Source organism: Thunnus albacares, chromosome 10 (assembly GCF_914725855.1).
Source record: "Thunnus albacares chromosome 10, fThuAlb1.1, whole genome shotgun sequence".
Taxonomy (NCBI): domain Eukaryota; kingdom Metazoa; phylum Chordata; class Actinopteri; order Scombriformes; family Scombridae; genus Thunnus; species Thunnus albacares.
In genome coordinates this window covers 17,028,337-17,053,453 of record NC_058115.1, presented here as the reverse complement: position 1 = coordinate 17,053,453, position 25,117 = coordinate 17,028,337, and the positions used below count along the sequence as shown (strand labels likewise).

Below are 25,117 nucleotides of genomic sequence, written 5' to 3'. Positions count from 1 at the left end.
TTTAGAAAATAAGTGGGAGAGATTATTATCAAAGATACAGATGGACGGAGACTAATCTTGGTTCAATAGATGAGAAGACGGATGGCGTTATTGAGGGTAGAGTGAAGGAGAGAGAGGGAGAGAATGAATGAGGCAAGGAGAAGGACGAATGGAGGCAAGAGTGATCTGTGTACGATTGAAGAGAGCAGTGAGGAAGGGAATGAAGGAATGAAAAATGATCAAGAGGTGAAGAGACATGAAGCAACTATAGTGATTGAGGAGATGGAGATCAAGGTGAGGCAAAATGAGTTAAGTTATTCTGAGAGCATGACAGTGAGAAAAGTGAACTGAAAGAGTTGGACGCAGAGTCCAGTTCAGGTTGGTCATAGCAATGTGCTGCATTGCTGGCTGCTCTGAGAGCTGATTACAGCTGAATTCTTTGCAGGAGAGATGACGCTGCTGCTTTTAACTAAAGGTGACTTGATCGAGATGTGTGTCCTGCATACAGTTTTCTCTGTCAGTATACAGTATGTGAGAGAACAGGCAGGATGGACAGAGACCTTTCTCTGCCTTTTAATCTTTCTCTTCTCCTCTGTGGCGTTCTTTCTCTCTCTTCCTCTCTGAGGGGCGGACCGCATCTTAATTCCTCACTCTTCTGACAATGTTTGGCTCTCCACTGAATCTCTCCACTTCCCTGTTTCTGTTCTCCAAATAGGTTATTTAGGGCTTGGTACTTAACTGTACACAGTTAGTGGTCAGTCAGTACACACACACACACACTCACACACCCACACACACTATGCCACTGGGCCTCCTTAGAGATTGTCTGCTTAATACTGCATTGCACTTAGAGGCATCAACAAGCCCCGTGGTGCTCCACTGAGGCGTAGAACGCACGAAAGCATGCTAATTCCCCCCCAACTCACTCCATCTATCCCTTTGTGACCCCCCCCCCTCCATCCATCTATCACACTATTTCCCCTTTCTGCCCCCCCACCCCTTTATCTTCTCTGTAGACAGAGCATGGTTTAATGAGCACAGGGAACACAAGACTATACACAGAATAACACACAGTATGTAATATGTTGCATGTTATTAATTTATACTGTGGTCCAAATGTGGCTAGGTTTACTTGAGACTTTTTTCCCAAATTGACTTGTACTTTCTGGAGGCTATGTGTCATGTGCGTACTGAAGGTGCTCAAGTTCACCTTTTTTTTCTTTATTGCATGATGAGATTTCATCGGTAACCACATGAAGATAAATGCAGTTACCTGCTAACGGCTTGGTCATACTGTGCATTTTACGGCTGTCCTGCTAGCTTCATCATTGTTAAGTCTGCTGTTGTGAAAATCCTGTAATGTGTTCTCCACTACTGTAGGAATAACACTGATACAGTAACATCAAGTGGTTGCACCATTAAAGGAGCTTGTTTTACTACAGGTTAACAGTTCTACAGTGAGTCATATGTTGCAGCAAAAATGCGGTAAAGGTTAGAGTTTAGAGTTTATGACATTATCAAATTATTTGAGTATACCAAAGTGTGGTGATACAACTTCAAAAGTGAAGAATACCATTTTCACTGTATGTTTGTCGCATAATATCTGTTTTCTCACCCTTCTGTTCATTCTGTCAACAGTGGGAAGTGTGGGGAGAGAGGGAGTGATCTGTGACAAAGGTCCCTGTCTTAGCGTGCTGTATATACAGTATGCCATGCACTCTAGGGTCAGTGCCCCCACATTTCTACACCATGTTGCAATCACCACTACATCCGCTTAGGTGTCAAACACTGTGTGTTCCCTATTTTCCAGACTGTACACATGACATTAATCACGCTGAGTCTACCTCTGGTGAAATATAGCCTTTCCAAGTCTTTCCAAAAAAAAGAGAAAAAAAAGAAGTGAACAGAAATGAAAGCCATATTGCTATAAAACACACTCCTCAGCTCATCTACAAAGTGCAATAGAACATAAAATGAATTCATTAGTATTTGTGTCTGTAGAGCCCTCTGGTTTTATTTGAGACTGCAGTGTAATGCAGAATACATCACATGGGACAGTTTGTGTGGCAGCTTTTAAACCAGGACAAGTGTGTGTGCCAGGGGACCTGCGTCTGTTAATGTGAGTAAGCACATATCCCCCAAGAGTCCTCCCTTTAAATGTGTAAAGTAATGCTAAGAGTTCTTGCTAAGAGTTCTTGCCACTCACCACAATAATTCATAAGCATTTCAGAGTCCCTAGACCACAGGTCTTTGCACATGTGTGTACGTGTGTATGCTTGTGTTTGTGAGAGAAATTGTATGTTTGTGAGAGAGGGTAAGTGAATGAGTGAGTTTGTGTCATAGGAGACCTCAGACTCTGTCAGCTTCATTTCCCAACATCATGTAACCGAGGACAGGCCAGCCTTATGAGACCGTCAGCTGAAAAACAGCAAAGTGACATTAGACACACACACACACACACACACACACACACACACACCCACACACACACACACACACACATACATACATATACGCTGTCATCAGGGCGAAGGGTGGAATCCTAGCCTTGTCATGCTCTGCGCCATAATCCAGTTTAGAAGGATTAATTAGGAATTAAGGAGTGTAATGTTATCGGTGCGTGATCCGTTCACATGCGCGCACACTCGTGCACATGCAGCTCTCTGTTTGAGTGTGTATGTAGGGCGAGGATTATTCAGAACTAAGAAAGAAAAGTAAAATAATTTTTATGTTTTTCTGACTTTATTACTTTTTCATTCAGTTTTTCTCTTTTCACGTCCTTCTCCCTCCTTCTCTGTCTGCCTTACTTATTACCCTCTCCTACTCTTCATCCATCCTCACAGTCTCTTTCCCTTCAACTTCCTTCCCCTCATATGTTCTAGGAACATCCATAAAATTACTTTTTCAGTCTTCTCCTCACCCTTGTTTTCTGTTTCTCCTTTCTGCTTTCTGTGCCACCATTATCCTGTCTTTTAAAGTCCTGTGTAGGCTTTCATTCAGTGCTTTCATCCTTTCAGTCTAGCTTTGTCAAAGAGAGAAAGAGTGAGAGAGATTTCTATAGCTCTGGTACTCTTTCAAGAAGGCTACGGCATTCAGGTGTGCCTCTCTGGATGTCCATTTTGTGTCTGGCTCCCCATTTTTCATAGTTTTTCTTTATTTCTCTGGTGAAGAGTGTGACTGGGGAGCCGCACTACTTACAATTGCTAGAGTCTCAGCCCCTTTGCTATACGAAGCAGCCCTGCTTTCAGACAAGACTTGAGTGGCTTACCTTTGTCCATGAGATGATGCTTTCAGTCCTCCTGCTTTTTCGCTCCTTCACCCACCTCACTGCTACACAATGATTTTAAGGATAGATTGATAGATGAAAGGCAATAAGCAGGAGGATGAAGAGGAGGGGAATGGAGATGGAGTAAAAATAGGAAAAATGTGATGAGGTTGTTTGTCTCCATGTGTTTTTCTTGGACTGTAATTTTGTGTGTGTGCTTGCCTGCCAGATGCAGTTAGGTGTGTGTTGATACTTCCTTGGGAAGATAGTAATGATATTGTTTTTATTAATGCCTGATTAAATTTCTAACATGTGGCTGCTGGAGCTCTTAGTGCTTTTATAACAGTCGGCAGCCCTCTTAACACACCAATACAAAATGCTGCGTCTCTAACGTGGATGCGATGGTGTATATCAAATCGACAGATTCTATTCATTTCCTATGGAGAGCAGGCGATGCGGCCGCGCAGTGCATGATGGATACGGCGCGGCGAGTTGATGGACCGTTCGCTGTATTTGCATAAACACGACTTAACCTCAACTTTATGCAAATTATTCCGTCCAGCACAACACATCAGGCTCACCAAACTCAGATCAAACTGTCAAACTAGGCAGTGCTGATCAAATATGAATCAAGGTTCTATTACTGCATTGCCTATTTTGTGCCTCAAATGTTTTCAGAAACATTTTAGTGTACTGTTTAGCTGTAATATGATAAAGTTTTGGATCAGGCCGCCATTTTTTCCTGTTTGAAAATGGACGAGCCAAAACCAGGCACCACCCAACTTGCAGTACGTCACCCACCAGGTCAACCCACCAGACGGAGCGTTTAGTGGTCTGGTGCGTACAGATGCGTCCCCGCCGGAGGCAGTTTGCGTACTGCATAATTCTCCTCCTGTCAGTTTCTCCCATAATGAGCCATGAACATTCAAATCAAAACAAGCAATAGTAAACTTTACAATAGTAAATTTTTCATCCCATGACCACTGTGCTCTCCGTTGTTCATCCATCTCTCTTTTCATGCCTCTGCTTTATGCTCTTTTTTTTCTCGTCTCCTTTCTTTAGCTGTCTTCTACTCCCTCCTTCCACTTTACTCTCTCACTGTCTGTCGCCCTCTCTCTCTCTCTCTCTCTTGTTCCCTCTGGCACTATTGGCAACACTCTGTCTCTGTCAGGTGTGTGTGAGATAGCCTTCACACCATTGACTTGGAGGAGATGGGCTTTTGATGCCTCAGCCAGTATTCAACTCATTTCTTAACTCTTCCCTTCCCAACCAATAAGCAGATAGTCACTGTTCCAGTCACTCCCTGTAGATTTGATTGAAAGTTTAATAGACATTAGACAATAGACATTTAATAGATCATACTGGATGCGCTGCATGTGTTAGGCCTCTGCAAATCATGTACCATAATTTGTTGCCACCATCCATTTTCAGTGTTTGTTATGTTTGACTGCTGTTTTTCTACCTTCTCTGCATCTATTTGTTTCTGTTTATTTCAGCAGGGTATTTAAACATGGTTTAGATAAGTAATCCATCAGCGTACTGAAGTTTTTATTTTTGCACAAGCTATCTTTTTGTAATAATGCTGGTGAAAAATGGCTGCAGAGTTGGCTACTATATACTAATATATTCATGACATATCAGAGGTTGTCAGAAAATCAAACCCCTGAGCCAAACAACAGGATAAGGATAATGTGAGTTAGGGCGCTTCTCCCCGGCACATAAACACATCACATTTGTAGTTTCCTGGCAGTTCTACTGATGACAATAATGTAATTTTGTCAAAGAAGAAAAACGCAGACACAATGTTCGCTGTGACTGATTCTGTACCTCAAGCAAGTTTAAAGTCTCTGCAAGTTGATTTTCATCCTGTACAGAAAACCAACAACAGAAAACCTCAGTGTACTGTCAGCTTATCAAATTCTGTTTGTGGCAAACAGTTGCATATTAACACATGCGGCTGACAGAGAGCAACACAGGCTTTTCATTGGTGTTTTTGGCCACCTGATGTGCGTATGCTCAAAATTGGCTCTCCCCTTTTTAGCCCTGGGCGTCTTATTCCAAATAGAAATACTTCGGTCTTTTTGGCTGGTCAGATGTTTGACTTTCTTCAGCCACTCATTTGCCTTAGCACCCCGCTACTTTGTGCTGACCAGGTAGCTTACAATTGGCTTGTGTGAGCTTCTTAGATGAAAGAGGAGAATCAGCGAGCACTATTAAAACACAGGGATACAAACTGATGAACCACAACAATGAACTAAAAGCTACACAGAGATGTAGTTTGTTCATTCTCTGTGGGATCAGTACTACTAGCAACCCTTTTACATTATGAGGAATCATCTGATTCAATATTAATGTGAAAAATATCATGCAATGAAGCTTTAACAGGTTAAAACATGTAACCCCACTTATATGGGTCTTCAGGTATCAGTACAGGAATTACTCATTTGACATAAAGATATATTTAATTAAGATGCATTATTATTAACAAGTAGTTATTCATAAAACAAGTGGATATTCATTATGAATATTTTAACATCTGAGCTGTTTTTATGTGTTAGACATATTATAATTTGAGGTTTAATGTTCAAAATGCATGAATTGTAACAGTGGCTATAGCTCTGTTTGGTTTAAATTTGAGATTGTGTGTCTGTTTGTGTGAGAGAAAGAGGAAAAAAAAGAGAGAGAGAGAGAGTAACAAGGCCAGCTCTGCCTCCAGGCTGTTTGGCCCCAAACTCTCATCAGCCTGCTGGTGCTGAAACAGAGAACCTTCTGCCCCTTGCCACCATACACACACACACACACCAACACACACACACACTCACACACAGCACTACAAAGACATAGGCACACACAAAGAAACCTGCATGCATTCACAACACACACAATCAAAGTTTGTGACAAAATCACCTTCCCCATCTCTCGCTGTCATCCATACTTGTTTTATCAGTGCATCCCATCTCCTTTTATCCATCTCCCTAATCTGTCTATGCCTCTATCAGACACTTTCTATTCCCATATCTTGCCTCTGAGACAAGCTCTCTTTTCTAACTCCTCCACTCCCTTCATCCTTATCTTGTTTCCTCGCAGCCCCATACATCCACCAGCTTTAGGTTACTTTGAGAATGTTTCTTGTCCCCTCTCCCTCCTTTTCCATTTCTCTCTCTCTGTACACTCCACCCCCCACCCCCCTCCACCCCACATCTTTCTCCTCTCCATGTCTCCCTCTCTTCCCTCTCTTCTCAGCGGTGGTTTTAATGCATTATGAAAATGGACTGGGGCTATGAAAGCGAAACAGGACAAGTTTGGCTGTTTAATGTGACTCCTTTCACTCCTCATCTGCCTCATTGGCAGCCTGCATGTATGTGTGTGTGTGTGTGTGTTCATGCTGTTGTGCTTTTTGTGTGCGTATTGGTATGCATGTGCGTGCCTTTCTTTGGCTGCTTTTTTTTTTTTTTTTTTTGCACAGAAAGCTCAATGTGAGTGTGTGACCAACATTGTTCATCAGCTGGTCTTCACACATGTAGTGACACGTTCCTGCTCTTTAACTGAACTTCTCTTAACGGACACATGCACACACTTTGGGCAAGCATTAAACTGCATGAATAATAGAATAGACAGGCAGACAGCGTGGAACACATGTTTCACCGAGACGTGTGTTAATGGAAAAGAGTGTTAGGGCATGGATAGAAGGATGAAGGAAGCTGGGAAGGGGTGTTTATGAGACAGAGTAAGTTCTAGCCTACAGGGTGGTGTGACCTGGATCTAAGTCCCCCCATTTCCATCTCTCTCACTCTTTTTCTCTCACATGTATCTCTATCTCTCCTTCACTCCCTACACTATTCCCACTTTGTTAATTTGTGTGAAGTTAAGCCTCTTCATCTCTGGAGAGAGAGAGATCATCCTGTGGAAAGATGGAGCTAGATTAGCTGATTGAATAGATAGAAATGAGCCGATGGTAGATGCAGATTGGGAGGAATACAACTGAAGAAAGAGTGAGGAAGAATTGTTGTGATTATTGAGGAGTATTGAGACTAAGGCCAACTGGTGACAATACAGTGATTGTTAGTCAGCTGGATTGTGGTGTTTGACTATAAGATTAAAGGTGCAGTATACGACATTCATCCCCACTAGATGTGGCACTATAGCACCAGCATCTCATACTAAAACAAATGTGCGTGTTGTATAAAGTTAGGGGTGCGGAGAAAGCTGATCAAATACGAATCAGGATTCTGTTACTGCATTGCCTGTTTCTCGCCTCAAATGTTTTCAGAAACATATTTCAGTGTCCTGTTTAGCTATAATATGACACAGAGGGACTCACATGCACTAACATGCACGTGCAGCTGGACCAACTATCAGAGAGAGAGAGAGAGACAAACAGAGAGGCTCAAATCATAACCCACATAGAGGGAATGTGACTTCATTCTCTACTCAGGTTGCCATTACTCCATTATATCTTTACAAAGCAAATAGTTGTTTGCTGATATCTAGTGGGGCTGAATGTCGTATATTGCACCTTTTTAAGGTGGAGAATGTGTGGGGGCGTGATGAGGTGACTGAGCCAGCTCATACCTTAAAGTCAACGTAAAGTATTTAATAGAGTTGATGAAGCTGATTGTGTTTGAGCTAGAAGTTTAATGAACTTTTACTGTGCTACTTGAGAGAACAGTAGCATTGATTTAAAATAGCCTCAGTCTTTTCTTGTCATTTCTTTTTTTTTTTTTTCTCCCTTCCCAGCCTCCCCCTTTGTGACTCTCTGCCACCTCCTCTCTCTCTCTCTCTCTCTCTCTCTCTCTCTCTCTCTCTCTCTCTCTCTCTCTCTCTCTCTCTCTCTCTCTCTCTCTCTCTCTCTCTCTCTCTCTCTGATGTAGCAGAGTGAGTGTGTGTATGTCTGTATGTGTGGCTGGCAATGGATATTCTGAGCGCGGGCGGTGTATATGTGTGCATCAGGGTTTAATTGCGGTGTGCATAGAAACGAGTGTAATTAGCCAGCGCTCGCTTCCCTGCCGCCCGGCTAACAACCGGCATCCCCTCTGTGCTTGCTCTTTCTCTCTCTGCCTTTCTTCTTTGTCTCCCTCCCTCTCTCTCTCTTGTCTCATGCCTGTTGCCACAACGACAAGCCCCACTCCGCCATTGTTCCCTGCTGTTCTCCAAGAACAAAGGAGGAGGCTATTAGCTCCCTGAGAGAGGAGTGGCGGAAATGGAGGAGAGGGATAGAGAAAGAGAGAGAGGATTGCTGTGAGGGTGGGATGATGAGATGAGAGTGTGAAAGAGAATTGTCGAGCAAGTGAGGGATGGATGGAGACAAAGAGGTGGAATAAGAAGGGACCAAGAGTTTGAGAGATTTAAACAGAGGAGGAGGAGAAAGAAGGGAAGGAGAAGATAGAGAAAGAACACGTGAACAAGACTTTGAGAGCATTAGAGGAGAGACAGATTAGAGGAGGAGAAAGGCTTGTGGGGCAGCATAGAGAGCTCTTTTTTTCCTCCTCCAGGGACAAAAAGTGATATTGAACAAGTTATTTAATTTAATTCAGAGAAACATACTTAGCCTTTGAACAGAGTTTCATCCCATCTACCTTTTCTCTTTATAGTCTCTCTCCCTCCTTCCCTTCTCCCTCCCCTTTTAGCCTTTTCTCAGTCTATTACAACCAGAATTGGAGTCTTTGTGTGCATTTGTGTGCACAGATGCAAGTGTACACACTTTGTAGTTTTTATACACTTATCAGTTGTGTGTCCTTGTTCTCCTTGCTTGTGAGTATGTGTGTATGTGTGCACTCTGTGTGAGGGTCATTAGTAGCGAGTGTAGGCGGGTAATGCGCTGTCTGCAATGCTGGCCATCTGAATGTTAACAGATTGTAACGCAGGACAGAAAGTGAATTTGGTTTCCCGAGGAAAATGGAGCAAATTACACTTTTATAGCTCTCTGCCACTATCCTTTGCTCCCGCCATTACTCACTAGGTGTAGAGAGAGAGAGAGAGAGAGATGAGAGGAGAGAGAGAACGAGAGAACAAGTGATCGGGAAGATGGCCTTACTGAGGAGGACGGTTGAGGTGTGGTGGTGAAACTGGTTTATGGGGAAATGCAGGGACACCTTTTTAAGTAGTTGATAACCTATATTTGGTTTTGAACTTCTTAGAGAGATAAAGCCCAGGGATGAACGTCTGCTATTATCCCAGGGGAAGTTCAGATAATTGTCAAGATTTCCATCCCCTAGTTGAAATTTGCATTTCCCATTCACACATTTAATCCTTCATGTACAATCCAAATCCGTACATGTACTGGACAGTTATTATATTTGGATTAAGATATCTAGATGCTCCTCATATTTACAGTTCTTAATTTTAAATGAAAGTAGGTTTTATAATATGTCAGTGCAGTCACAAGGGAAATGTGTATGCCATGGTTCTTCTGACATTTCCATTTCTAATGGTGATGTAATGGCAAGCAATGCCACATGAATGTCTGTCATCCGAATTTATCACATAATTTGTAATGGCTTACATGAATAGAATAGCAGATTTATTCTGTATACATATCAGTGAGCATAGCCAAACCTTTGATGTTAAAGGGAGCCATTTCAGTCATGCTAGAATTAACTTCTCAACACTTACACACAAACTGATAATGTCTTTTGAGCATTTGTGGATAGAGCCTAATAAAATCTATTTAAACTATCCTCAAAATTAATTTTTTTTTCAATTACCTATTTAATTATTTTCTCTCCTCTATGTGTGAAAAGCTCCAAAATTTATTAAAGTTTATTTCTTTTTAGCAACAACTTTTAAAGGTGCCTTGTGGAGTTTCTGACCTCTCAAAGCACTATGGTTTCTTACTGAGTGAGTCTCTTAGTGATTTATTTGTCTCGTTCACGTGCATGAGGATGTACGTGTATGATGCGATACACAGGCCCATCAATGGTTTCACACTATTCCAATCATCTACAGGTGATTGTAATGTGCCAAAAGATGCAGCGATACGCCAGCAAAGGCAGGGAAGAAGAAGACCAGTAAACACGGATGTAAACAATGCAGGATTGAAATTACTTTAAAAATTGGCTTTGTAAATTTTTTTTGCGAGGAAGAAAATTCCCTCAACACTTTTGTTAGACCTCAAGGGCACACACAATGTATTTTGGTGAGTAACACTCAATGTTAAGATAACTTTCATTAGTTCACCAGAAAACTCCACAGGGCACCTTTAACATGAAATAATAAACACAACAAAGGGCCCCTGGAATATGTAGGTTATTATAAAGACAAAAATGAATTGCAATTTCAACAGTAACCACATGTCTGCAAAACTGAAATTGTTGATTTTAACATTCATGAAGGATCCTGAGGAAGTTGTTTTGCTGGACGGAATAAATGTAGCATTTGTGAACCTTTTTAGATACAGTAAGGTTTCCGCTTCGAGCCTGGTCCAATATGCTTCTTTGTGTTTTCAAAATAGATTCTTAAGACATGTGAATGCATAGTAAAAACAGTAAAAGATAGAAAAAATGATCAAGCCAGAACTCGGCTAATTAAACTCATCTAAGTAAAATATCATCATGACATTTCAGAGTTTATTTGTGACAGTTACATATGTAGTCCACCTCTTCTAATGGTGACAAATTACCAGCAAGTAAGTACTAATGATGACTGACAACCATTACATGATATTGACAGCTCTTCACTGTAACAGCTTGAGCTTCATGGTCTACTAGAACAATCTGCCTCACAGCTCAAAATCCTGGAGGTCTTAATTAAGTTAAAAGCATTGATATGATATGCTAAAAAGTTTAATTGGGATGGTGTCACAATTTCACATTATTCACCACCTGTTGGTCATTTGCATTCAACTAGAGTTTGATTTTGTCCTTGAGCCAGCTTGTGGAATTTGTGTTAACTGATAAAATTTTCATCTTAAAAAGAGAAGTGTGAGCACAAACACAATCAAATGCTGTATATATGTAACCAAAAAAAAAATCTTAGTAAAACAGGTGAAAAGAAAAAGTGAACAGAAAGCATGTTTCTGTCTGACTTCTTGTTTACTGCCCTACTGCATGAGATGGCATACAGTAGTAATAGTTAATGCATGGCCAGCTCTTCTTTATGGGAATCATTATAACAGATCTTTGATCAGTCAGATTACCAGGCTGAAACTTCATGTTGTGCAGCATCCCACTGTGGTGGAATCTGTGATTTTTGCCTTTGAATATCCTTGGCTCTACCCTACTGACCTCAAGTTAACTTTAAAGAACTTTTTTAACTCATTAAAGTTTGATTTCCTTTTAAGATTCACACCGCTCATGTTCCCCATAACATAATGCATATATTATCTAATTAACTAGTGGCTTTTGCCTGGCTTTTTGACATTGTCGGATGTTTAAATTTTCAAGACTGTGACCACAGTTCAGTCACCTTCATCATAGAATTGTAAATGAGATATAAAAATATTATATTTCAGTTTAATTTTTCCAAGATTAATGGTTGGTTAATTGCCTTGCTCTTAAAACTAAACATTTTGAAATGTTATAATATAAAATAAACATAATATTGCTTTTTTGTTGTTGTCAGGTATGGACTGGTAATAAGTGTTTCCTAAAGCTACATAAACAGAGAATCTATATATGTAATTAGGGTTATTTTCACTTCTGTTTTCATCAAACTGTCCAAGAAAAAGAAATGCATTTCAGAGGCGATGTTCCCTTTAATTGGAAAATGAGTTACATCTGTGGGTCTGCTTCTTCCCCTTGTTTTCTGCTCTGTATCTCTGCTGGAAAAACACTGAAGCACTAGCACTGAACAGCTAAAGCAGACAGCTACGAAAGCATTGTGAGAGACCGTTCGACTCCTGTCTCACCATCAAGTCATGATGAAGTAACATAGGAGGGAGAGAAAGAGATGGCGTTTGATTTGGGAATTAAAGCAGAGCTTAGCTAGAGTGAAGCAGCAGTCAAGGTTGGCTCAAGGGCAACATTTCACAGCCAGGCAGCGAATGTGTTGGTGTACAAGTACACACATTTATGCACACACGTATACACCCTCAAATGAGGATTCACCCGCCTGACCTGGCGGCTCAGTTTCCCTTCAGTGGGATATGGGGAATATCTTTCCCGGTGATGTGTTGCCTCTTAGCATCAGAAAGATTGTATTCCTTCTTCCTGAAGGGAGCAGTGATGGGGAAGTGTCTCCATCACTCCAACCCCACCTGTCTCCATCTGAATGTTTCTTTCTTCCTCTTTTCCTCTCCTCCCTCTTTCTCTCTGTCTTGCTCTCTCTCTTCCTCCATCTGCTTCCCCTCCCTGAGCTGACATTTGCTGTCAGGAAGCCGTATTATTTTGTTCTTCAGATTTCTGATTAGGATTCTCTTGCTTTGTCTTTGTCTTTGTCCCTGTCCCTATCTTTTCTTTCTCTCCTCCTCCATCTCTCCGTCTGGCCCTCCCCCACAAACAACTGAGTCCAATAATATTTCCTTTCTTGATCTTTCTCTCACTTTTTTTTTTTGTTCTTTCTTTGCCACATTCAATTCAGCATAATCTAATTCAGTCTATGTCTGTCTGTCCCATCTTCCATTACACCTCTCTCATCTCTCTGTCTCACTCTTGTGTTTTTAAAGGTCAGTTTTCTATTTCTTTTTTTTTTCTTTTGTTTCTCCCTCCATCCTTTTGTTTCTCTCCTCTCACCATAAAGTTCTTGCTGCAGTTGCTCCCAAGGACTCTGTGTCTCTGGCTTTTAATTATACTCTGTGGGCCTGTGTCCCTGTAGAAACATGCACACATGCGGATTTATGCACCCGCCCACATGGACGGGCGTGGAGCGGTAGGTAGGTTCAGCTGTGACTGTCTGGCTGTTAATTCTTAGAGATTGTATATTCATTCCTCATTGTTTCTTCAAACATTTAAGTTTCACATCAATTATTAAAAGTATATTGGAACTTTTTACTGCTCATTATTTCACTGTTGACTGTCAGGCTATGAATATGTGGATATTTTGTCCATGCTGAGGTCCACTAAAGTAGCTGGAGTTCATCATGCAACTGGACAGCAAAGGAGACAGGAGAGGGTTGTCATGGTGATAATAATCCCTTGAGGGTATATTCCCCCCCCCCCCCATTTACTCTCTCTACAAGTCTGCATCCTGTCCATTCTCTGTATCTCTCCCTCTCTCTCTCCCTTCCTCATCACATCTTGCTGTCTTTGTCTTTACTGTCCCTTTCTTTCTCTGCCTGTGACACACCGCTCACTGTTTGTTTCTCCATCTTCATGTCTCTCTCAGGCTTTTTCCTCCTTCTCGTAATGTCTTCTTTTGTTCCCATCTTTCTTCTTGTTTCTCTTTCTCTCTCCTTCCCTCCGTCCCTGTGGTCCTCACCTCTTGTCCAGCCGTTGAGGGAGGGAGAAGCAGAGGAAGGAAAGGAATGCTAATTTTATCACCACAGCGACGGAGTGCAGGAGGAGAGAGAAAAAGGGAGAGAGAGAGAAAATGTCACTCGTTTGAGGAAATGAGATGGCGATTGCACTGTGTATGTGTGTGTGTGAGTCTCAACAGGAAAGATAAGGGTGACAGTCTGAGTGACATTTCATGTATTTTTACTCCGCTTTGCTTCACTCCCCTGCTGAGTAAATGATATATATGTATATATAGGTGTGTTTTTGTGTGCAGGGGGCAAATGCTAATGTACGTAGGTGTCTACGTGTTTTCTTATATTTCCATCCAGTGCAAGAACTGTTTTCTACCCTGTCTTTGTTTTTCAAGTCAATCATCTGTCTCTCTCACTTTTTCTTCATTCCACTGCTCTCTCTCTTCACCCCTCACTCATGTCGGAAATGTAATCACGTTCGGGGGGGCTGCGCCGAGGGGAAGAGAGGGAGCATGGTGGGAGGAAAAGAGGGGGGAAAAGAGAGTTTGAAGCAAACGTGGGGAAGAGGAAGAAAAAGGCATTTGTATGTGTACCCAATTACCACTCCAGCCAGCCCAAAGTCACCTTCGCAGAGAACGGACGCACGCGCTCTCAAAATAGCTGCTTCCATCCCACCCTCCTCTGTGTGTGTGTGTATGTGTGGTTACAGTGGTGATGAGGTAGACTGAATAATATCATGGCCTTCCTCTTGCCCGTCAGCTCAGCGGCTTATTATGTGTGTGTCGTCCCTGTATGTAATTGTAGCTTGGTGTGTGAGTGTGCGTGCGTGTCCTGCGTCTGATTGCACTAGCTGATTGAGTCCTAGCCCTGCAGATTTCAACCCGGGTCCTTAGCCTCTGATTAGGTGTTGTGATGTGTGTAAGAAGAAGAAAGTGTGTCTGTGTGTGTGTGTGTCTGTGTGTGTGTCTATAGAATTTGAGTTGTAGACCTTCAGATTGAAGGCAGAGTGAGGACATTTTGACATTTTGTTAGTTTGTTCAAGAGGCAAATTTAAAATTTGATTTTATAGTTAATGTTTGAATTGGGTTTTGATTATTGTTTGAGGGTATGGAGTCTGGTCAGTCCTGTGGTGCTGATGATCAAGTTTAGCGCAGGGACCTGTAGACAATGCAGGTCCTTACAAGTGAAGCAATGCAAACGTGTGTGTGTGTCCTTGTTAACTGTGGCCTCGTTCCGCCTTGCTTCTTAATTAAGAGACCATAGGCCTCCTAGCACTGCCTGCTTTCCCACACTCCACCGGGGCAGAAAGGACAGGAACAGAAAGAGAGAGAGAGAGAGGTCGAATGATAGGAGAAAGAAAGAATGGACAAAAAAATGAAAAAGCTATGTGTCAAAAAGTATCGAACAGAAATAGTGATAGATTTAAAAAGGAACGGGAGGGAAAAGCAAAGAAGGATTGCTTATGAAGGAGTGAGAAGCCAGAGCTGATGAGGGAGAAAGCAATAGAAAGTGTAGACTGATAGGACATGAGGCCCATACACATTCTTCATTTCCCCTGCTGAATCGATGTCACTCATTTCCGTAGTCGTGTATACATCATGCATGCGTGTGCATGTGTGTGGTTTTCAAGCAGTAATCTGTTCCATCTTATTCTTTACTTTCCATCTGTATAGGATCTTTCGCTCCGTCGCTCCCCATCTCTCGCTATCACATCTGACTGACTGCTCTGGAATGAGCATGTGTGTGTGCGCGGTTGTGTGTGCATATCTGTGGTTAGATACATGCCTGTATATCCTTGTATGCCTGCTCGGCTATCTCTGCCATTCTCTCTCCCTCTCTTGTCAGTGTGTGGTGAGTGGTGAGATAGTGGGTTAAATTTTAATGGTGCTGCCATCTCTCAGTAGCTTCTGAAAGAGGGCCAATGCAGACTGACACACTCACTGAGCCGTGAGAAGAGACAAGATAGAGAGAGGAGCGATAGCTCGCTAGACATACACACACATGCTAGGTCACAAGTCCACAGCACAAACAACAGGTAGAATAAAGAAAAAAACACAGTCTTGTGTTACAATATTTGGGGAGAACTCTATTGACTTACTGTCAAACCTTTAAGGCAAATTCTGTTATATTACAACCTGTGTTTATATCTGTAGCACAACATCGCACTCACTACTGCTATTTTAGAGATTCTTGACATTTGTTTAAATAATAAAAGAAAGATCACTTCCATGTTTGCCTACAGGTTGAACGTGGACAATCTGCACATTACATTCATTTTGCAGACTCTTTCATCCAAAGATATGAGCAGAGATGAAGGTATAAGCAAAGAATCCTAAAACATTTATTATTTTCGTGACTGGGCCACTCTCACTATCAATCATTTTTAGTTACAGAAGACCCAGAAAATCTCCACCCACGTGGTGCCTCTAGGAATGCGTTGGGTGAGGACAGAGGCTGGTCGCTAGTTGGCATTATGTGTGTATGAATCTGTGAACTCAGTCACGCACACACACACACACACACGCACGCACAGTCACTCACACAAACACGTGCCAGTCTCTGAGCCATATTGTGTTGTTCCTTGATTGTTTTCATTCGCCTAGCCTCACATAGCTGTCTGATTGGCAACACATCCCCTGATGGCTCACTAAGCACATGGTGGGATTAGGTGTGTACTTGTGTGAATGTGTGTTTTTGTTTGTGCCTTCATGTGCATGCATCTGTGTCTTTTTGTCTAGCCTAAACCACAGTCAATTCCTGAGAGAGGCCAGCAGACAGATGTTCTAGAAGAGGATTTGCACGTCTGTCTCTCTGTTTAAATATCTATTTCTCTTGTTTAGTTTATTTGGGGGTTTGGGGCTTTTTTTCCTCTTTTGGGGATGGGGTGAACCTGATTTCCTAAACTGGAAACCCTGAAGCACCCCAGTGGATCTTTGATGAGAGAGACTTTTCCACCAGGTTCCCACGCAGAGGTGGAGGTTGCCAGATCATGGTTGTCATCCCCCTCCAGCTACTTAGTTTGACTATGATCCAGTGTTATTGATGTAGCTCAAACACCTGCAGTAGTTTTCCCAAAGCATTTGCAACAAAGAGAAAGGTTCGCATACACAAATGCAAAGAAGTGTTCACGGTGCAATATGGATTTCAGGATCTGAATACTTGTGGTTCTTTTATGATTCAAAGTACTAAATAGAATACACTAAACTCCAGTTCTGTATGTGGAGGGGGGGGGGCATCCTCGCCTCTCATCCTTTTCGCTCCAGTCTCTCTCCCACAATACTGCCTCCCGTCACAAATGTTCTACTTGTCTAGTTGCTCATCCCCTTTATCTCTCCTCGAGCATTGCTCTGTACATATAAGGGATATGTATGTATATATGTCCCCTTTTTTCCTCCTCTCCTCTCCTCTCCTCTTCTCTTCTCTCCTCTCCTCTCCTCTCCTCACTTGGTCATGTTAACATGTTTTCTGAAAAGAAAATCCCATAGTGACAAGCAACAGAAAACAGCCCAGTCTTTTTGCCTCCAGACAGATACACTTTCTCAAGAGTCTGTATGTGTGTGTCCTGCGAGCGATGGCTGACATTAGAAACGGCAAAATTCCCTCCTCCTCTCTAAGCCCCCTCGGTATCTCAGGGCCTTGCTCAAGGGGTAATTAGACCTAGCAAAGCTGGCCCTTGTCCTCCTCTTTGCCACATATGCGTGTATGTGTATACATGTGTGTGTTTGTGCATGTGTGCCAATCTTTCCACCATGCGGTCAAGTCACAATTGCTAATCAGGCCTGCAAGCCTTGCCTGAAGAGACCAAGAAAAGGAGAAAGGAGGGGGGAGAGAACTGGGGAAGGAGGGAGCAAATGAGTGAGTGCTTTCCTTTGTCCTCATCACTGAAGCAGAGATAAAGACGAGTGAAGGGATGGATGGTTGGAGACGAGAGGACAGAAACTGAGGGATTAACAGAGGATGAGTGTGTGCTCCAGCCTTGCGATGAGCTTTTAACTGTCCTCCATGGCATGACACCGTGTAGACCTCCATTTTTCTCTGTCCTCCTTTCATCTATTTTGCTTTGCATAAGTCAGAACTGCTTGTATTCATAAAGTGCCTCTCCATCACTTACTCATGCTCTTTTTTTCCACTCTCCCTTTTACTTGCTCCTTCTTGCTCCCACTCGCTCTCTGCCTGCTATCTTTCCATGAGGTAATAATGAATATTTGAGGGCTGACAGGAGCGCAGCACCTAATCCTTTTCGCCCAGGGCAAAATATGCCTCATGGGGTGCATGTGTGTTACAGTTCATCTAACTTTTTAATTGAGATAGAAACCCAATTTATAAGTTTTCATTTCTACCTCTGTGCTCATGTAAATGAGACTTTCTGCATGGTTGTGCATATGTCATAGAATCGGTCATGATGGACAGTTCACTTGACTGAAAACTAATTCGAAGCATGAGACGAAGCACCTGACAGGATGAAGTGTCCATGAGCAACACCTGGAATCCATACTAACTCCAGAACATCTGTTTCTTGGTGATCCCACCTGTTGAAAGAAGGCGAGGTGGGGGTGCAACGAGAATGATGAAGTATCAAGTTATTAGCTGTTCTAAATGGCTACTCTTATAGGCTATATTCAAATATGAGAGGTTGTCTGACCTTCACAGATAGCTGTCTGTAAGAACACTAATGTCATCAGTCAGTCTCATACACATATACAGTGTCTACAGATGTCACCACATGCCCTCCACAGCACTAGGAATAAGGATCAGGGTTGATTGTTACCCAGCATTACGGTGAGCATGGCCAGATGTTGTAATTCACTCTCCTCCCCGTAGAGGGAGCACTGTGTGCTGTGAAGGCCAGCTCAGCGTCAAGGACATCCACTCTGTGAATAACAAACACCAAAGCACCACACAGACTACTACCAGAGTACCACAGTAAAACTACTTACATGCTCACTCCCTCAATGAGTCACTCAGTTAGTCAGTCAGACACACACACGCAAAGACACACACACATACACATAAACACGCACACATACACATATACAGCATGTCCGTGAGGTTGAACAATGAATCTTTCAGGTTTTGTGTTGTCTCCACGTACTCCATTCAGGGCTCAGGTGTTGTGAATGGCTCAAGGTCACATGCTCATCGTCTTTGTCCTTTAAACTAACTTCTCTCTATCTCTCTCCTCTTTATATGCTCTCTCATCATCTCAGTTTTCACACCTTTATTTGCTCTTGCTCCTTTTGATTTGATTTCCTTTTCTCCTTTACACTCTTTAGCTCTCCTTCACTCCCTCTATCTCTCCTCCTTGTAATTAGCTAGTGTAATTGCTGTAGTAAATCTTTTCTGCTGTCCCAAGGAGACTGGCTGATATAGGACTGATTTAATAAGCACACCATAGCAGCTCACCTCTGTGTGTGTGTGTGTGTGTGTGTGTGTGTGTGTGTGTGTGTGTGTGAGAGAGAGAGAGAGGGGGGGGGGGGGGGTCTGTCTGTGTCCTCTGTTATTTGCTGTGGGGATTTATGGGCTGTTTGTGTGGTTTCAGCAAGTGCGAATCCGAGTTCAAGGTAGTGCTGTGTCGGTGTGTCGACTGTAATGCACCTTATCAGCAATGCAGCCAGCATACTCCGTGTGTGTGCGTGTGTGTGTGTGTGTTTGTGTATGTGTATCTCATCAGTGATGCTGTTACGTGCCGTGTGTGCGTCATCGCTGAAGACCTTCATGGCCAGAAGAGCAGAGAGAGAGGTCAGAGTGGCCCTGAGAGAACAACACTGACACACACACACTGCACACACACACACACTTTCCAAACCTGTGTCCCCTGTTTCTCCACCACCAAACACTCTCCCCCCACTGTCACATGTAAATACACAAGCAGTATGCACTTTCTTTGAATTTTTTTTCCTACTTTTTATCTCCCTCTCTCTCACACAGTGGTGAGTGAGACGGAGTGTGAAGGTAATAAACTGTATCCAGGTGTAGGGGTTTTGCCAGTCATACATACATCTAGTAGCAGTACACTAGTTTCACCAATGGAGGGCACTGTGACTCCACACATAAACAGTAACCTCACTTAAGGAGCCACACTTTCTGCCTCCTGTAGTCCACATTTAGATGAAATCCATGTACATTTAGTACTTTAATAAGAGTAAAAACAAACTCAATGACTTGTGATTTTTGTGATTTATTTGTGTGGGTCTCTCATCCAAAAGTAAACAGAAGGATAGGATAATCCAAAATCAAAATACCAGTTTACAACCTGCTTTCCTTTTGAAATAAATTGTCAGACCATTTAATACATGGACTAAAACTTTACAAATCAAATATACCAGTAATGTATATGTTAAAAATTACTGATTGGACCTTTTAAAAAGGGGCAGAAGATGCCATTTTGTTTAAAGTAAAAAACAAAGAGAGTTATTTGTTGTTCATTTTAATTGAATAGATAAAATATGTATACCAGACATTAAACATGTAAACTCAGATTTTGTAAGAACATTTAATTAGAAAATCATGTTTTTCATGTTCTTACTAACAGACATAAGAATGAAAATAAATTATTAAAAACTTCTCATGGAAAACAACATTTCAGAAGTTTGGTGCTCTTAAGTGTTAATGAGAACCAAGTCTGATGATCAGATGGTAGAGCCACACTAAATAGTTTAAATATGATTTTCTAGGTGTGATAGGTATACATATTGGATAGTTTTTTACATTTCTAAAGCAATTGTAGTGTGATAATATCTAACTTTGGTCAGTGGAGAAAATCAAAGCTGCAGTTACACTGTCAATGCACCAGGGGAGCGCAAGTGAGCTCGGTCCTAGCCCCTCCCACAAGCCCTCCCCCTGCACCCTGGCCCTCCCACATCCTGCCCCCTTCCCCCCTCCTCTCTGCCCCACCCTGCCATCTGGTCCTTTTCACACAATCACACATACACACACATACACACACACATACACACAGTCAGGAATCTTTTCTCCTCGTTTCCTTTCACAGTGAAAAACAGGATGAAGGGGCTCTTTCAGATCCGAGGTTACCGTGGAAACTCCCTTATTATTCTTCTGTCAAACACGCTTACATCTTAACACACACACACACACACACTCTTTTATATTGAAAGTGACAGAATGTTGGACATTTAAAGTTTAAAGGGACGAAAGCTACAGCTGTTGCTCTGTCTGCCATAGTTTTGGCCTTCTGTTAACTTTAGACAAAGAACTTTATGCCCCCCTCCCTTTCCCTCACTTCTTTGTTTCATTTTCCTTTAGGTACTAATATATAAGAATTCCTAAAGTAAACTTAGTAAAATCAAAAACATGAGATGTTCCACTTCCCTGAAATATATTTAGTCTCTGTTAAGTTAAAAGTTGGCAAAAGATTTGTTTGTGTCTCTGTGTGGTTCTTTCTCTTGAGCAACTTCAGCAACTTTTTTCCAAGGAGCTGCTCACCACACAGATATTGATGTTGAAACTTTAAACCCTCTCCTCCTTTCCACTTAAGACAATCTCCAGCCCTGGAATGCTGTCTGGAAAAAAAGTTAGTTTGAAGTTATATAAAGTTAATGTTATTCTTTTCTCCTATCTTGCCACCAGAGGGCCTGTGAAAAACATAGTGGCGCCGCAGATATACAATGGAGCACATCATCTGAAAGCTTTTAGTGGGTTAAAAATAAACTGCAGCACTCCACAAGCAGGGAGTGGTGATGAGGGGATGAATAGACTGCATGAAAAGACTAGAAAAGAGAAGAGGCTATGTTTTCTGAGAGAGGGCTGAAACTCTTCTTTGAGTCTGGGCTATAGTTCAGAGTGATCAGGGATGAAAGTGTACCGTACATTTTTCTTTTTTTTCTTTTCTTTGTTTGTGTTTCTCTTTCTCTCTCTCTGTTCTTCCATTTTGTTCTTTTTCTTTCTTTCCATGTGTGTACTTCTCTTTTTTCCTTTTTTTTTCTCTCCAAGCCTGGCTACCCATCACCTTCTCCACCACACATTTTCTCCTTTTAAGGAATGAGGGAATGAGAGAGGAAGGGAATAAAAGAGGGGGGTGAAGGACACACTCAGGTCTGCTGACTGATAAACAGACTCCTCTTTGTGCAGATAGACACACACACACATACACACACACTTAGTTACATATTGACAGAGACCTCTGCATGACTTGGCTCCTCATGACTCTGTGTACCCCCTTCTTTGCCTCCTCTCCCCCCCTCTATCTCTGTGCTTTTTCCTTTCCACTTAATTAAAAACAGGAGTCAGAAATGGAAGAATTTAGTTTTTCTTTCATGACACACACACATGCGTTTGTGCACGCACACACACACACAGACACAGACATACCCCCCTTTTTTTCATCATCTCTCAGTGCCAAGCAGCTGTTGGGGAGGCTAAAGACGAGGGGGAGGTGTTTCAGGAAAAGAGGAGTGTGTGTGTGTGTGTGTGTGTGTGTGTTTGTTAGTAGGGGTGGTAGTGATTTGTTTTCAGAAAAGGGGCCCTCTTTGTGTGATGGTATAAGAAAAAGGCAGCTGGGGCGATAAAACATGTGGATTTTAAGATGTCAGCACTCCACAAGTGTGTTCATACGTGCTTGTGTGTGTGTGTTTGTGTGTGCGTGTCTGGTCACACATGTGTGTTCTGACTCTGTCATCTCCTCTCCTCCCCCACAATGACTAAGTGCAACATGGTGCAGTGCTCCATAGCCATCACTAGAGGTGCCATCGGCTCATAAATGAAATGTGCTTATGGCTGAAAACCACAAAGCAGCCATTTTACAATCTGCAAACCAGACCCCATTTTATGAATCAGCCATGATGACAACACAGCTAAGCCTGATTTCATTGGTTAGAGCGCAGCTGGCTCTATAGCCATTATAGCACGGATGTACTCACACACACAAACACACATGCTCCCCGACCAGCTCTCCATCTCTCTGAGATTCTCACACACACACACACACACACACACACACTGACCTACTGACACGATGCTGAGGCCTTGTCCCAGACTAACTGGATTGTAACTGCTTGAGATTATTTGCTATCCAGATTAGACGTTCATCTGTGCTGAAGCCTGTGTATTTGTAGCCTAAGTCTTTGTACAAGTCTGCAACAAGTCTGCACGTGTGTATTTGTATGTGTGGACAGGGTTGCTGACATTATTATAATTATTATTAGACCTAATAAAGACCTTAATTTCTCTCACTGTTATTTTTAGATGTATTATTTCTCCCATTTTCTAGTCTTGAGGAAGTGCATTATTTTAGGTCATCGTCAGTCTCCCTGTTTTTTTCTTTGTCATAAGATGTTTACTGGTGGGTGCTAGTCATTTCCTCTGGGTTTCTTTGTAACCTTTCAGCTGTGACTCGCTGTGTTTATGTATTTGTGTGAGGATATTTATGTTTTTTCCTCTTAGCTGTCCTCATGGATTTCCCCGCTGTGTGTGTGTAATGATTGACTTCCTGCTTTGGTTTCCTGCTCTCAGCAGGGACTAGCTGCAGTGTTGGACACACAATGGTATTATTGATTCATGGTAGTGATACACAGCTGATAATACACAGATAATATGGAAACTGTAAAATTATACCACTCTAACATATCATATGGCCACAAAGTTTGAGACAAACTTGACATAAGTGATAGTTGAATCAATGAGTGGACTTTCATAAGGGGGGGAACTGAGGCAGATATTGGGTGAAACAATGGGACTTATTGAGGCCTCAGTCCACTGACTGACTGGCTGTTTTGTGTGTATGTGTGTTCTAACTGAATGGCTAAATGCAGAGATGAGGAGCTCATTAAGAGGCCTGGACTAGTTAACAGACTGTACGAATGATTGGCCTCTCTCATCCTGACAAAGCACTGTTTGACTGGACATATGGAGGGATGGACAGATGGATAATTTGTAACACTGTAGTGGCTATCTGTGTGTGTGTGTGTGTGTGTGTGTGTGTGTGTGTGTGTGTGTGTGTGTGTGTGTGTGTGTGTTCTCTGCGGAGAGTACTGACAGTGTTGCTGTTTGAATGAGACTTTTCAGAATAAGAATGAGATTTGCCACTGATCAACAAACTGTAGTTTGATGTGGACAAATTGTGATGGACGATAGTATAATGACTGCCAAGAAGTGAAAAACTAAGGTCTCATATATGATATAGAGGGCTGGGTTTAGGTATATAGGTATTTAAGTATATAGTTGTCCTCATATTTTATTTATCTAAAATAGATAGCAGATATTAGGTTAAGTTTAAGAGTGTAAATATGTCTGTCCCAACTATATCTAGTGATTATTTTTCAGTGTATATACATACACACATAGTCTGCCTGTTGTAGTGAAACACTCAATTTTAGCCTCTGATGTCATTATATGAGATCATCACCAGGCAGTGGAAACAGGTGGGCTGCTCAGCACACTGAGTTTGACTTCGATTTGTATTGTTTGTCTGTGTGACACACAGACATTCATACTTTACATGCTGTACGAGGACACTTGCTGGCTGTTATCCAGACAGTGATTCTTGTTTCCTGTAACTCTCTGGTCTTAACAAAGATAAGACAAGGACAAGGCCACAGAGGGACAAACAAAACAGTCTAACAGAGTGAGTTAGGCAAAATCTAAGAAAAAAAGGAGACTGTAAAAATAGCAAGTAGTAGACACGCTCCAGAATTCATCAAACTTTAAGTTATGAAGAAAATACTAAGGGATGAGAAGTGGCTGATGCCCATACTGGGTGACAGTAATAGTGGTTTTGAAATTGAGACATCCAAGATTTGTTCTAATACTTGTTGCATTGTTATTGATATTACCACTAAGGCTGCCACTAACAATAATTTTAATTATCAATTAATATTCATGATTAACTATTTTGTCCATGAAAATGACCTCAAATGACCTCAGCCCAAAACAATTGCTTATTTTGTCTGACTTATAGTTGATTTACTTTAATTTATGATGATGTGAGAAGAAGAGCAAGACACAGATCACATTTGAGAAACTGTAAATAGCAAATGTTTACAAAATATGACCAAACATTCAATTATCAGTTTTGCCTTTGACAAATCAGCTGTTGATCGACTTATATCAGCACTAACAGACATGCATTATTTGTGCTGCATTTCCAGATGAAAAGGAAATTGAGTATGAGCAGTCAGATAATATTGAGTGAAACATGTGAACAACTGTGACATCCAGTTCTGTGCTGACCTTAAATCTAATGTGCTTTGGTACAGTGGGCTGTTATGTGGTCAAACCCATGTGCTTGTTCATCTTTCAGTCCTAATTCTCATCCAGGGCACATTCCCCCCCCCACATACTGACACATCCTTACAGTCACAATCCTGACCTTGTCAGGACACGTTAATGTGAAGTGCTTCTGTCAAGTGTGAGTGTGTCATAGAATGTATTGTATCTACATGTGTGTAAGCTAACTGCAAAACTTAAATGCCTTACAGCTAACAAATGTCCAACCATATTTACCAGGCTCACACACTCGAGGGGCATCTTTTCCCCAGTGTTACAGCCATTTCATGGTAGTTCCATCCCACCCAAGG

At 41.9% G+C, this 25,117-nt stretch overlaps 1 protein-coding gene across 3 annotated transcripts in view; it reads left to right on the top strand.

Annotated features, from left to right (window-relative positions):
- The window catches only part of LOC122989913 (protein diaphanous homolog 1-like), a 105,664-nt gene that overhangs the window by 58,883 nt on the left and 21,664 nt on the right, over nucleotides 1-25,117 (top strand). The gene's annotated exons all lie outside the window — the stretch shown is intronic.